Raw genomic sequence first — 14,103 nt, forward strand, 5'->3', positions numbered from 1 at the left:
AATTCAAGTCCCAAGGCCACCTGCTGGCACAATTTCCTCTTGTTGGGGTGTGTCGGGGGAGGGCGTGTCAGTCTTTTGTTCTAGTCAGGTCTTCAACTGATTGAATGAGACCCATCCACATTATGGTGGGCTATCTGCCTTCCTTAAAGTCCACTGATTTAAATGTTAATCTATGCAAAACACCATCACAGAGACATCCAGAATAATGTTTGACCACATATTTGGGAACCTCATGGCTCAGCCAAGTTGACACATAAAATTAATGGCCACCCTAGTTTTCAAAACTCTTTTTCTACTGCAAAAAGCTGCTTAATAACCCCGTCTCTCTGCCCACCCCAAATGCCTGCTAATTTATAACCCTGTGAAGTTTGGCCACTTCTCTTACTTGGTTGAATCTTCAGGGTCTCATTTTCCATGCCCAAATGGCTTATCAATGTGTTTAGAGTACTGGGGCCAGATGTTAAGATGACCATTTCCCCCACTCTGTTACATCTGTAAAACTGCTGTTGATGTAATGGCAATTTTAAAATCTTTCAGGATGTCCTGTTTTAAAGAAACTGAACAATCACTTGCATTTTAAAAACCTATAATAACTTATAGTATAAAAGAACTTATTGTAAAGAGTCTATTAAAAAGGAAAATTCCCTTATGCATTTAAAACATGATTGTGTATAAAGTTTGGTTTCACTGCAATCTCTCAGGACACACTGATAACGAAAAACCAGGCACAACTGGGACTTCCCTGGTGGTGCAGTGGTTAAGAATCCGCCTGCCAATGCAGGAGACATGGGTTTGAGCCCTGGTCTGGGAAGATCCCACATGCCGCGGAGCAACTAAGCCCGTGTGCCACAACTACTGAGCCTGCGCTCTAGAGCCCGTGAGCCACAACTACCGAAGCCCCCGCGCCTAGAGTCCACGCTCCACAACAGGAGAAGCCACCGCAACGAGAAGCCTGCGCATCACAACGAAGAGTAGCCCCTGCTCGCCGCAAATAGAGAAAGCCCGCGCGCAGCAACGCAGCAACGAAGACCCAACGCAGCCAAGATAAATAAATTTATTAAAAAACCCCACAAAAAGCAGGCACAACTAAAGTTTGCCTTTTATCAAGCAAGAGTTCATGGTGTGTGGCCAGAAAGCTGGAGTCTCCTCTTGTACTTTGCGTTTGCACTGGGTCAGTTCTGTCTCATGCCCACAGCTAAAAATACCTCACTCCTGGCCAACCCTAGAGTGGCTGGAGACACTAACTACTTAGAGGCAGAGACGTTTTTTCCTATGATTTTGTTTTTAATCATTACTACTCACATGTACTTATTAAAATGATAACAGCTAATATTTTTGGATACCTGCAGTGGGCCAGGGCCATGCATTAAGCACAGTATATGCTTTATCTCACTCAATTTTTACAAGTCACTCTTTTTAAAAAATTTTACTTTATTGAAGTATGGTTTATTTACAATGTTGTGTTAATTGCTACTGTACAACAAAGTGACTCAGCAAAGTGTATATATATATATATATATATATATATATATATATATATATTCTTTTTCATATTCTTTTCCATTATGGTTTAGTACAGGATATTGAATATAGTTCCCTGTGCTATACAGTAGGACCTGTTGTTTATCCATTCTCTATATAATAGTTTGCATCTGCTAATCCCAAACTCCCAATCCTTCCCTCCCCCACCCCCCCTCCCCCTTGGCAACAACAGGCCTGTTCTCTATATCTGTGAGTCTGTTTCTGTTTCGTAGATAAGTTCATTTGTGTCACATTTTAGATTCCACATACAAGTGATATCATGTAATATTTGTCTTTGGCTTAACTTCAGTTAGTATGATAATCTCTAGGTCCATTCATGTTGCTGCAAATGGCATTATTTCATTCTTTTTTATGAGTAATATTCCATTGTACATATGTACTATATGTTCTTCATCCATTCGTCTGCCAGTGGACATTTAGTTTGTTTCCATGTCTTGGCTATTGTGAATAGTGCTGCTCTGAACATTGGGGTGCATGTATCTTTTTGAATTAGAGTTATGTCTGGATATATGCCCAGGAGTGGGATTGCTGGATCGTATGGCAACTCTATTTTTAGTTTTTTGAGGAACCTCTAGACTGTTCTCCATAGTGGCTGCACCAGTTTACATTCTCACCAGCAGTGTAAGAGGGTTCCCTTTTCTCCACATCCTCTCCAGCATTTGTTATTTGGATTTTTACAAATCACTCTTATTAGGTACTTTTATCAGCTTCATTTTACAGATGAGGAAATGGAGATTTGACTGCTGTTCCCAAGGTCACATGGCTGTTTGATCCTGAAGCTGGGACTTGCATCCAAAAGGATCTGACTCCAAACATAACCAACATGCCAGGCCCTCTCTTAGCCAATATGGCAATACTCCAAGCTCTCTCTGATCATGTGCTGAGTATTCTGCTGATGTCTCCTCTAGCAAACCTGTTGGTTTTGCAAAATTTTAGGGATTCCCATTTTGTGGGCGCTCAAAATTTTTTGAATGAATGAATTTCCTCCAGAACAGGTTCCTGTTGCAAAAGCAATGAAATGAAGTTAAGAACATGTGCTTTGGAACCTTGAATCCCAACTCTGCCACTCACTAGCTGAGGGACCTTGACCTCTCCAGGACCTGCATTGTTTGTTGGGTAGAGTGAAGGGTTGGGGGTTGGGGTGTGTGGACTGAGGTCCTACTCTCTGGGTTCTAGATGCTCAAGGACATGTGTCCACATAGGGCCAACCAGCAGAGCCTAAACGGACCTTCCTTGCTCAGGACAGCTAGTCACAAGAGATGGGACAAGACTTTGCTCCCTCCTCTCAACTTCTGCAGTATGAACGACATCGTTCAGTAGCTGCTTCTCTTTGGCATTTTTAAGAAATGGTGCCTTGACTCAGTTTATTTTCTCTAATTGGCCTTTAAAAAGAACAAGCTTTAAACTTGGGGACTAGCAAAAAAGGGGGAAAATGGGGCTCTGCCTACAAGTCCAGACTTTGTCCTTGTACTATATGTCTCACTACATACTCCCTTTTCTTTTAAACTTTTCTTTTGAAATATTTTTAGATTTTTCCTACTTAAATCCTCTCCTTGATTTGGAATTTTTCTGGGATAAATAGTGTCCCAGAGACTTTCTTCTTTCTCATGATAGTATTAAAATTTTGAAGGACCATGAAATAAATGGAACGCCCAAAGTACCTGCATTCTGGACAAGGCACAGCCAAACCCACCCGTTGCCATGTCTGTTGCCAGAATGTGTTGAACAGGCCCAAGCAAGTGATTTCAGTTAGCTGTTGATATCAAACCTATTGTCTTTCAAGTTTAATATTGGTCCGCCTGGCCATGGTGGCCAAGAACTCTGAATAGAAAATAAAGACGAGGTGGATTATTGGCCTCCAAGTGCCCCTCAAAGGCAAACCTTGCCTTTGATTGGGTTTTTATGTGGATATTCTCTTCCATTATGGTGTTCAATACCCCTTGCCCTGCATGCCAGAGCTGAGTTATTGGTGGGGGAGTGTTTACTAGCCTTCTGGGGATAAGCTTTTAATCACCTGCAGAGAGCAGTTGGCCGCCTCTAAAAACACTTCAATAAATTGGGATTCAGGCCTTAGTTGGCTCAGCCCTTGTCAGCCCCAGGCTGCCTTGTGCCAAGATGCATTGAAGCCAGAAATGAAGGTCAAAAAGTTACTAAGCGTTGGCATGTCTTGCTGGCTGGCTTGTTTGGTAGATCCTTATTAAAACATAGGTGAATGTTGGCTGGCTTCTTTCTCACTGTTATAAATACTGTCCTGTCCGTTTTCATTCCTTTCTTCTCTGCCCACTTCTGCAAAGATGGTTGTGACGGGGGATGGACAAGCTGAATGCATTGGTAGAGCTGTCACCTTAGACGAGGGATTCCGGACGTCCCACATGATTAGCGCTGATGGTGCACATCAAGGGAGCGGTGTTATGAGATCACCTGGAAGCTGGCCAGATGGACCAGAACAGTTATGGCTAAACCCTTCCCTGGAATCCAGCTCTTCTGGGAGGGCTTCAAAACAGTGGCTAAACCCTGCGTCCACTAGATGGCACAGTGACACTGGCACACACGTCGTGGTGCGCCTCTGGGTGTCCTGCACTCACTGTTCCGGGCCTGATCCCTCTTGAACAAAAGTTGGAGGCTAGTTAAGAAGGGGAGCTGGGGATAAACTCCTTGAAGTTCTGTATCTTGGCTCTATTTCTCTAAATCTTCATATAGCCATTGTGAAAATTGTGTGGATTTTGTAAAACTGTGGACAATAATTAATGATGAAGAATGATAAAAATACCCAAAAGCCTTGATTATGTAGGAGAAATGCCATAGAAAGGGGATCTAACCATCTCTGATACTTTGAAAATGCATCCTAACATCTTGGGGAAAATATATGGCTTAACTAGCTCTTGTGTTATCCCAAGTAGTAAGTACTTTATCTGCATTCATTCCATTAATCCTTATAGTAACTTATGAGGTAGGTGCTATTTTTTTTCTTTTTTACAAATTTATTTATTTACTTATGGCTGCGTTGGGTCTTCGTTGATGCTCTAGTTGCGGCGAGCAGGGGGCTACTCTTTGTTGCGGCGCCCGGGCTTCTCACTGCGGTGGCTTCTCTTGTTGCGGAGCACGGGCTCTAGGCGCGCGGGCTTCAGTAGCTGTGGCTCGTGGGCTCTAGAGCGCAGGCTCAGTAGTTGTGGCGCACGGGCTTAGTTGCTCCGCGGCATGTGGGATCTTCCCGGACCAGGGCTTGAACCCGTGTCCCCTGCATTGGCAGGCGGATTCTTAACCACCGCGCCACCAGGGAAGTCCCGAGGTAGGTGCTATTAACATACTAATTTTACAGACAGGAAAATCGAGGTACGGAGAGTTTAAGTTACTCACCTAAAGTCACAGATCTAATAAGTACTGGAGCTGAGACTCAAACCTTGAGAGTTTGGGCTCCAAAGTTCATGCTCTTAGGGACGATACTCCTCACAAAAGAGAAGTCTGGGGAGCCCTGCCAAATAAGCTTTTATGCTTTCTCATGACAAAGGAACAAGCTTAGGTTCTAAACACCTAATATCTCCCCTTTAACATTACTGCCCTGGGACATCAATGCTATGTGCCAGCGTATCTGTATTCTCATGTTCTGATCCTATAACAAATGCCATCGTCCTTCTAGAAACCATGCTGCAATAGCATAATTTTTTGTCCTTCTATTTGGAACATTGCTTAAAAAAAGCAAAAGCCCTGACTTGTTGATTCTCATTCTGACTTTCAATTTCAGATAGGAAAATTAATATGCTAAGTCATTTATCCGCATGAGGACACTTAGCCTATGACTAGAGAACTTACTCCTACATTCATTCCTCCATTTATTCTGTGATGTTGACAGCATGTATGCAGCGTGCCTGGCCCTGAGTTTAGAGCGATAACTCAGGCAAGTGTGCCACCTTCACATCACTCACAGCTCGATACGAGAGGCAGACGTGTGAACACAACACGAGAAGCAATCCTGTTGTGAATGTAGCAGAGCTTTGGACAGTTGGGGGAGAAAGGGTGCTGCCCAAGTCTTTGAGGGGTGAGAGCAGTAAGACAGCCTTTGCAGAGGACAGGATTCTTGGGTGGAGGCATAAACGATAAGCAGGGGTCCTCTAGGTAAACACAGCATCCCCAGGAAGAAAGAACACAGCGTGTGCCCAATGCTCAGAGCTTGGACACTGTAAGAAATGAGCCTGGAAAATACCCAGAGGCCGGTTGCAAAGTTCTCCATGAGCCAGTCAAAGGTGGAGCTTTATTCTCTAGCCAATGGAAAGCCACAGTGAGCTTTCCAGGAAGGGAATGATACCATTAGATTTGTGTTTTAGGAAGAGGACTCTGGTCTGAAGGATAGACTACAGGTCAGGGGGGCAGCAGCCAGCCAGATTGGAGGCAGAGACCAGTTAGGAGATTTTTGCAGGAGTTGAGATGAACTGAGACAGTTAGGGTGAGGGACCCTGAGTGATATGGGGTTCAGAACGAGCCTCCCCCAAATGTATCACTCTTGCATGAGGATTATTTTGAACTAAAGGCAATCGAGACCCTGTGGGTTCAAGAGAAACTACTGCCCCTCCCCTAACTACCTACAAGAATTTAAATTGGGGATTTTTCCCAGCCAAGAGTTATTACCGGAGATAAATTCTATCCAAGTGGTCCCATCTGTATGGCAGGGCAAATATCTAGTTACCAAGCATCTGCTCTTCCTCTTATCGTCCTGTGAGGGACCTTCTTTCCTTGGAAGCCCCAGGCTCCTATACCATTTCTCACTCAGGTGGCATATAGACCTCATTTTACCTTTCTGTCTCTGACCCTCTCATGTGTGTGGGGTTTCTGTATGTGCAAAATTAAATCTAATTTTCTCCTGTTACTCTGTCTCATGTCGAATTAAGTCTTACACCAACCAGAAGAACCTAGAAGGGTAGAGGAAAGTTTTCTTCCTCCTTAACAGTAGGATAGGGGTAAGGAGTTTTAGGGACATTTCAGAGATAATGTAAGTAGGGCCTTTATTTATATATGGAGGTATGAATTATTTATAGCCAGCTTTCTCCCACAAAGGATTTGGGGTAGAACCGTAGGACTTGATAATGAGATGAATTCAGGGGCTGAGGGAGAGAAAAGCATTCAACAAGATCCCCAGTTTCTGGCTTGGACAAGTAGGTGGATGGGGTACCATCAGTCAATAGGGAAACTGAAGAGAAAGAAGCCCATGCTCAAGGGGATGCCCAAGGTTTCATTTCAAACATATTGCATTTGAAGTATTGTGGACAGCCAAGTGGCTCTAAGGATCTGCACCCTGTGGGAAAAGTCGAGGTTGGAAAGGTAGAGTTTGAAATTATCAGCACATTGGTGGAGGCTGAGACCAGGAAGGGGGATGTCATTACAGAGTCTGATAAAAACACGAACCATTTTGTTTAGTTCCCAAATGTTTAGCTATTTAGTTTCTTATAGCTCTGTCTGCATTTTTTTCACCTCTCTTCAAAATAGGTAGCGGTAGCTCCAGGGAGTAATAAGAGAACTGAGAAGAGTACGGTGTCTCCAGGATTTCTTTGGGTCTGCCTTTCCTTCTGTGCAAAGTCTGTGTACATTTTATATTCCAAGTTCTTCCCAAGATAACTCGAAGCCTGGTGCAGAGGGAGAAGACACTGAGCTTTCAATCACATCACTTGCAGACAACACTCCACCTCCAGCCCCTGAGTACCACTCTGGCTTTTTGAAGAACTGGAGAGAACATGCTTCACTGGCAGGTGAAGACAGGAAGGGGGCTGGAGCCAGCTTCAGTCTTGTATTTATTTTAAAACTGTGTAAATGTTTAAAATATGATATGTAAACTTGCTTTCAGGCCACTTTTCATGGTAGGCAGCCTTGACAGTTAACCATTAGGTTTCTCTGGGATGGTGGAAGCTTGTGTTCTTTTGGAGAGGACAGCGGAAAGACTGCTCGCTTGACGGTATGGGGGGCAAGGCAGGTGCATTTGCCATCTGTTCTCAGCTTTGGCAAGATGGAGGAATTGAAGGCAGCTGTGACAGCACTCGGGAGAAATCAAACAGGAGATAGTTTATTCCCCCAACCTCAGGGCTTTTGTCATGGTAACAACTCCCAGACTCGGTGGCTTACAAACGTTGACTTCTCCATCATGCTGTGGAATGGCCACAGCTCTGCACTAGGCTGTGGGCTGACTATGGGGTGGCTTCTAGCATCTTCCTGTTCTGGGACTCGGGCTGCAGGAGCAACCCCTACCTGCAACCCGCAGCCCTGTGACAGAGAACAGAAGCACAAGAGGCTGAGCCAAGCCATGCACTCTTCCTTCAGTCCGCTGCTCGGAAATGGCGTGTGTCATGCCCACTTGAATTTTGTTGGACAAAGCAAGTCACATGGCCAATCCCAAACGGTTGTGCTCTAAGGAAGGAGGAATTGAATACTTGAGCATAATAATGTTACCTGCCAGAGTTAGTCATTCTTTCTCTAAATACTTACTGAGTGCCAGCATTGTGCTGGAACTTGATCTATGGAAATAGATCTGTTCCCTGCCCTCATGGAGCTTACAATCCCACTTGGGATATAAATGATGAGACCAGAAATTACAATAAAGGCTGAGCCCAGTCCCAGATTTCAGGGCCCTCACAAGGATAGTGGAGGCTGCAGAGAGCATAGGATGACTGCCATAGGATGAATTACTCCAGGATGTTACCATAGCAAGACCTAAACAATATTTTTCCCTGGATGGGGTGGGGAGTGGCGGAGAGATTCTGTTCTTCAAAATTCTACTCAGGTCACCAGCCTTCTGAGACTCTCTGGCCTTCTTTGCCGAGATAGTGTCAGGCCTGGCAGGTTACCTGCCTTGACACCCTTTGTCCCACCTGCCACCTGTAAACCCAGCCCCACCTCCCTTCCCAGTCCGGTCAGGTCCTGAATCAGCAAGGACTTAAACAGATCCAGCTCCGTATTCGGGTGCTGAAGATCAAGTTACCCTTGGCTATTTGTCTCTCCATGACCAGCTGTCCCAATTTTAAAAACTGGATTCCTGCCACATTCCTAAGCTTTTTCTATAACCTTCCAAACCCTTCCATACCATCACACCCATAGTGCTCTGACCTAACATCCCAAGATTCCAACCCAGTGATTCCCTTCATACCTGTTAGACCCCCAGCCCCAGGGTTCATAAACACCACCATTCCCTCAACATCTTCACAGAGGCTGTCTCTCAGAAGACTCTTTCTTGTGGGTGCCACTTCTGCCGCCCTCTTGAACTCAGGACCGGGAGACCAGGGAATGTTCTCCTTACTCCCCACTGTGGCTTCCTATACCCTGGTGTGACATCGTATGCTGCACCGGGTCTTATTTGTGGCACACGGGATCTTCGTTGCGGCATGCTGGACCTTTAGTTGTGGCATGTGAGATTTTTAGTTACTGCATGTGGGCTCTTAGTTGTGGCATACAGGATCTAGTTCCCTGACCAAGGATTGAACCCAGGCCCCCTGCATTGGGAGCGTGGAGTCTTAACCACTGGACCACCAGGGAAGCCCCAAAAGGAGAGATTCTTGATTACATATATGTAGATGGCTCCATCGGGGTCCAGGGAAGACCCTGGCAGAGGCTGACTGCTGCTGTTCTTCATATTCACTGCTTGGTGCAGCCAAAATATTGTGTAGGTATCAAGAGGTGGGTCCAGGCACACGGCATGCAGATGATGCCCCAGGTAGGGGATGGCTTTGAAGTCTGGCAAACCAAGAGTTTCCATCAATGACTGGTTCAAATTTACCTTTCATATGAGTTCTTGGCACCAAGAACAATACCCTAGATGTTGAGGTCCAACGTCACAGGTGAATATAAATATATCCAGAGGTTCTATAGAAGTTTACACAGGGCTCGTTAAGCTGAAAGTAAGCCAGCCAAGTGGGGAAATAGCTCAAGAACCCTGTCTGCAGAGCTTTACTAATATTTATTTGGAAAGTTATGGTCTCTCCCAAAATGAATCCACAGATTGCTTTGCTCTGATTACAAGAAGAACGTTGAGGTCTTTACTAACAGTCATCATTGGATTCCTTCCCTCCTTAAGGAGATTAATTAGGTAAATTTCATTACAGTAACATCAACTTTCTTGGAAAGAAACCATCCAACTTCAGAATGCCTGTGAGTTTATATCTGGAAACTAAGCAATGTTAATGTTTACAGTTGAGAATGTGAAACATTAGGTTTTAATAGATGTTGATGTCATTCTTGGCATCCTGCAATGATATAAACTACTCTGTGAAGAGGTAACACATTGTTAAATGGAACCAAAATGCAAAGAGAGAAGTCAGAATGTACACACACAGGGTTCAACCCTGCCTCCCACTTACCCATCCTGCATCTGCCATCTGAGCTGAACCAGAAAATTGTGGTTGGCACGCCCCATCTATCTCAAATGTCCAGGTAGAGAGACGAAGGAATTTCTCCCATTCTACTTAGTGGTTTGCTGCTCTAGTATTTTCAAAGAGGGCCAAAATGACCAAGGAAAGAGAGGTCAATTTTAGTCCTGGCTCTGCCACTACTTGTTGCATGCTCCTGGGCCAGTCACTCTCTCTGGGTTGTTTCCCCATGCAAAAAGTGAGAAGTCTAGACTCACTGGCCTCCAATGACAAGCATAAAACTCTGTTTAAAAGATATTTTTCCTGCCTTTTGGGTAGACTGTCTAATATGCAGCCATTTGACAACCCCACTTCAACCCTGAGGGAGTCTGGGAACTTTGGGGCTGAATCTTTTTTTTTTTTTTTAAACCCCTCTCTTTTTCCCTGTTATTTGTTTATTTTTAAATTAACTCAGTTTATTTTTATTTATTTTTTAATATTTATTTATTTATTTAATATTTATTTATTTATTTGGCTGTGTCTGGCCTTAGTTGCAGCACATGGGATCTTCATTGCAGCATGTGGGATTTTTGTTGCAGTGCACAGGCTCTAGTTGCAGCACACAGGCTTAGTTGCCCTGAAGCATGTGGGATCTTAGTTCCCTGACCAGGGATCAAACCCATGTCCCCTGCATTGGAAGGCGTATTCCTAACCACTGAACCACAGGGAAGTCCTGGGGCTGAATCTTTAACCCTGCTAGGTGAGTCCTTGGGTCCTTGAACTTGCCTTATGACAGCCAGGGGCTGGGGCAGTTCTGAGATGACCTCAGACACAGATTGTGTAAAAATTCGCTCTACCCCCACCTCCCTCTCTCCTCTCTCTGCTTTTACAGTTTTTAAAGGATATCACCATATATTAGTGCATTCCTGCAAGGTGGGCAGGGCAAGATTCTTACATGGAATTGCTAAAAGAAGCTCATATGTGTTCAAATGGTTCTGATGAACCTAGGGGCAGGACAGGAATAAAGACGCAGACATAGAGAATGGACTTGAGGGCATGGGGAGGGGGAAGGATAAGCTGGGACGAAGTGAGAGGGTGGCATGGACATATATACGCTACCAAATGTAAAATAGATAGCTAGTGAAGCAGCGGCATCACATGGGGAGATCAGCTTGGTGCTTTGTGACCACCTGGAGGGGTGGGATAGGGAGGGTGGGAGGGAGACACAAGAGGGAGGGAGGAGATATGGGGATATATGTATACATTTAGCTGATTCACTTTGTTTTACAGCAGAAACTAACACATCATTGTAAAGCAATTATACTCCAATAAAGATGTTAAAAAAAAAAAAAAGAAGCTCATATGTGTTCAGTAAATTGAAATTTTCAGGCACAGTGTAGAATTTCTCCCCTAGTGCTGGGGAGAGGGGCATCTTTGTGATTTTTTTAATGTCCCTAATATCATTCCGCATAACAGCCTCCCATAAATAGGCTACTTTGGTAGGAGTTTGTCAAGTTCCAGAATGACCTGAATGCCTGATTTTCCCTTAGTTTGATTCTCTAGGGGAGCATTAGGTCTGGTCAGCCTTTTAGCAGTGACCTGGTACTAAACTGGACTCCCCACTTACGAAGTTATAGGGTGTATCTCTGAGGACCCTCCTACACTACCTCTTACTTAAAATGCTGCGTGGATGGAACTTGAACAACCAAAGCCCCCAGAACAGATTTGCTCAGGCCTGGAGAGTCCAGAGGGACCTGCAGACCAGAGGAGGGTCAGTCCTCCCAAGGAAGCAGGAATGTTGAGCATTTTCGCACTGACTGCACATACCCTCAAGACACTGTATTCTGTTCTGGATTCCACAACTTTAGAGTGACAGGAGAAAACAACACAGAAGCTCAGAGGTGAGCCATGAGGATGATGAATAGGTTGGAAAGTGTTATTTTATGCATGAAGATGGAAAAAGTGGGTACATTCACTTTGAGGAGAGATAGTTGAGGAGGAGGATTAGTGATCACCTTCAAACACATAAAGATTATTTTACAAAGACTGGAGGACATTTGCTGTCCACGGAGGAAGGAACAGAAGAGGCACACACACACTCGTGCCCAGGTGGATTCAGGTGGCCTGAGGGAGGCTAGTCAGAGTGGTCAAGCCCGGGATGAGACCAAGGAAGCTGTCACACGCCTTCCTCTGGGACCCCTGTAAGCAGAGGGAATTCTCCTCTTGCTCGTGAGGTTGAATTCCATGATGACAGCAGCGGAGGGACTAGATCATACATACACATTGACTCAACCCCAGTAGCTCTGCTTTTTCACCAAAGGGCAACTAAAACCCACCTACAGATTTATGGAAAATAGCATTGTGTGAGAGCAAGAACACGAGAAAAAAAGGAAGTATTTTAGCTGTCAGCTCCAGGAATTTTGAGTGTGAGAGCTGGGGACAGGGCTGGGGCCTCAGGACATGGGAACACCCAGCTTTGCTTCCCTCAACTATTTCTTTCTTTTCCTTTTTAAAATTAATTAATTAATTTATTTATTTATTTGTGGGTGGTTGGGTCTTCGTTGCTGTGTGCGGGCTTTATCTAGTTGCGGCGAGCAAGGGCTACTCTTCATTGAGGTGCGCGGGCTTCTCATTGCGGTGGCTTCTCTTGTTGCGGAGCACAGGCTCTAGGTGCACAGGCTTCAGTAGTTGTGGCTCAGGGGCTCAGTAGTTGCAGCACGCGGGCTCTAGAGTGCAGGCTCAGTAGTTGTGGCACTCCAGCTTAGTTGTTCCACGGCATGTGGGATCTTCCTGGACCAGGGCTCGAACCTGTGTCCCTGAATTGGCAGGCGGATTCTTAACCACTGCGCTACCAGGGAAGTCCCCACTCAACTATTTCTGTAGCCACTGACAAGAGTGAACTGGCTCTTATTTCAAGCTTCCAGGATCCTAGGATCATATCACTGCTTTGGAAAGAGAATGTTTGAGTTTGTCCATAAACTATATAGGAATGACTCCTTCTGTTCCATTGGGCGCTTGGAAAATGAGAATAGAAGAGACAAGACTGTTTCAAGGTCAAAGGTCTAAGCCAACAGTGAGGGTTGCTTTGGCTGTGAGTTACCTGACTTGCAATATGGCTGACTAGTTTGCGCACATGTGTGTAAATGGTAAATGATACCTTGCTGAGCTGTGTTTCTTATTGTAGAGCTGGTCTTGGCACTCCTGTGTCATGAGTCACATGGCAATGGGTGGTGGAATGGGCAGTGGCCAGGAGGGCTCCCTCATTTGCATACCTGCCCCACCATCATCACTAGGGACTGTGTCATTGTAGAGCAGTCACCCAACGTTCATAGTTCCAGTTTCCCTTCCTGTAAGATGAAGCTATTACAATAGACCCAGAATAGACCAAGAATAGAAACATTAGTGCATACTAAATGTCCGGCAATTTGTGATTAAACGTCCTATCTTTACCCTCCAAATGCTACCTGCTCTTTTATATTAATATTTATTAACTTTACATTAAAATGAAACACAAATATTTCTTTATATTAACTCATTTCTAATTATATAAATCTACTTAAAAGGTAGTTGTATATCTTACCATGCAAGGACAGCTACCCCACTTCCCATAAATAGAAAATAAATACTATGAAAAGAAAACTAAGGTATTAAATTCTAGCTGGTAACTGTTGCTTGCCAAAGACTGAGCCCGAGAGGCTTGCGCTCTCTTTATTAAAAAGGGAGATTAGCAAGTGTTAGAAAAGTCTTAAAGATATATTAATCCCAAACTGATACTTTCTCTTTGACATAATCATGAGGGTTGAAAGAAAATTGAAAGACTGGCTTACTCTTTTGTAAGAAAACTTTCTATTTGGAAATAATTTCAAACTTATAAAAAAAGGTGTAAGAATTGTACAAAAGAACTCCAGTGGAGCTTTTATCCACATTTACCAGCTTTGAATATTGGCCACATTTACCCTCTCTATATATGCTTATAATATTTTTTTTTCAGCCACTGAGTAGGTTGTATCAACCATGCCCTTTCTACTTCATTATGTATTTCCCTGAGGGAAATTCATAATATAATGAATCACTGAGGGAGGGAGGGAAGAAGAAGGATAGTCTCTGTTATAATCACGGTAAAATAATCACATGCAGGAAACTTAACATGGCTGCAATTTTTCTATCAAACTGCAGGCTATAATTCGATTTTATCAATTGACCCAGTAATGACATTTATAGCATTTTTTCCCCCAGTATA

Source organism: Balaenoptera acutorostrata, chromosome 17 (assembly GCF_949987535.1).
Source record: "Balaenoptera acutorostrata chromosome 17, mBalAcu1.1, whole genome shotgun sequence".
In the NCBI taxonomy this organism is placed as follows: domain Eukaryota; kingdom Metazoa; phylum Chordata; class Mammalia; order Artiodactyla; family Balaenopteridae; genus Balaenoptera; species Balaenoptera acutorostrata.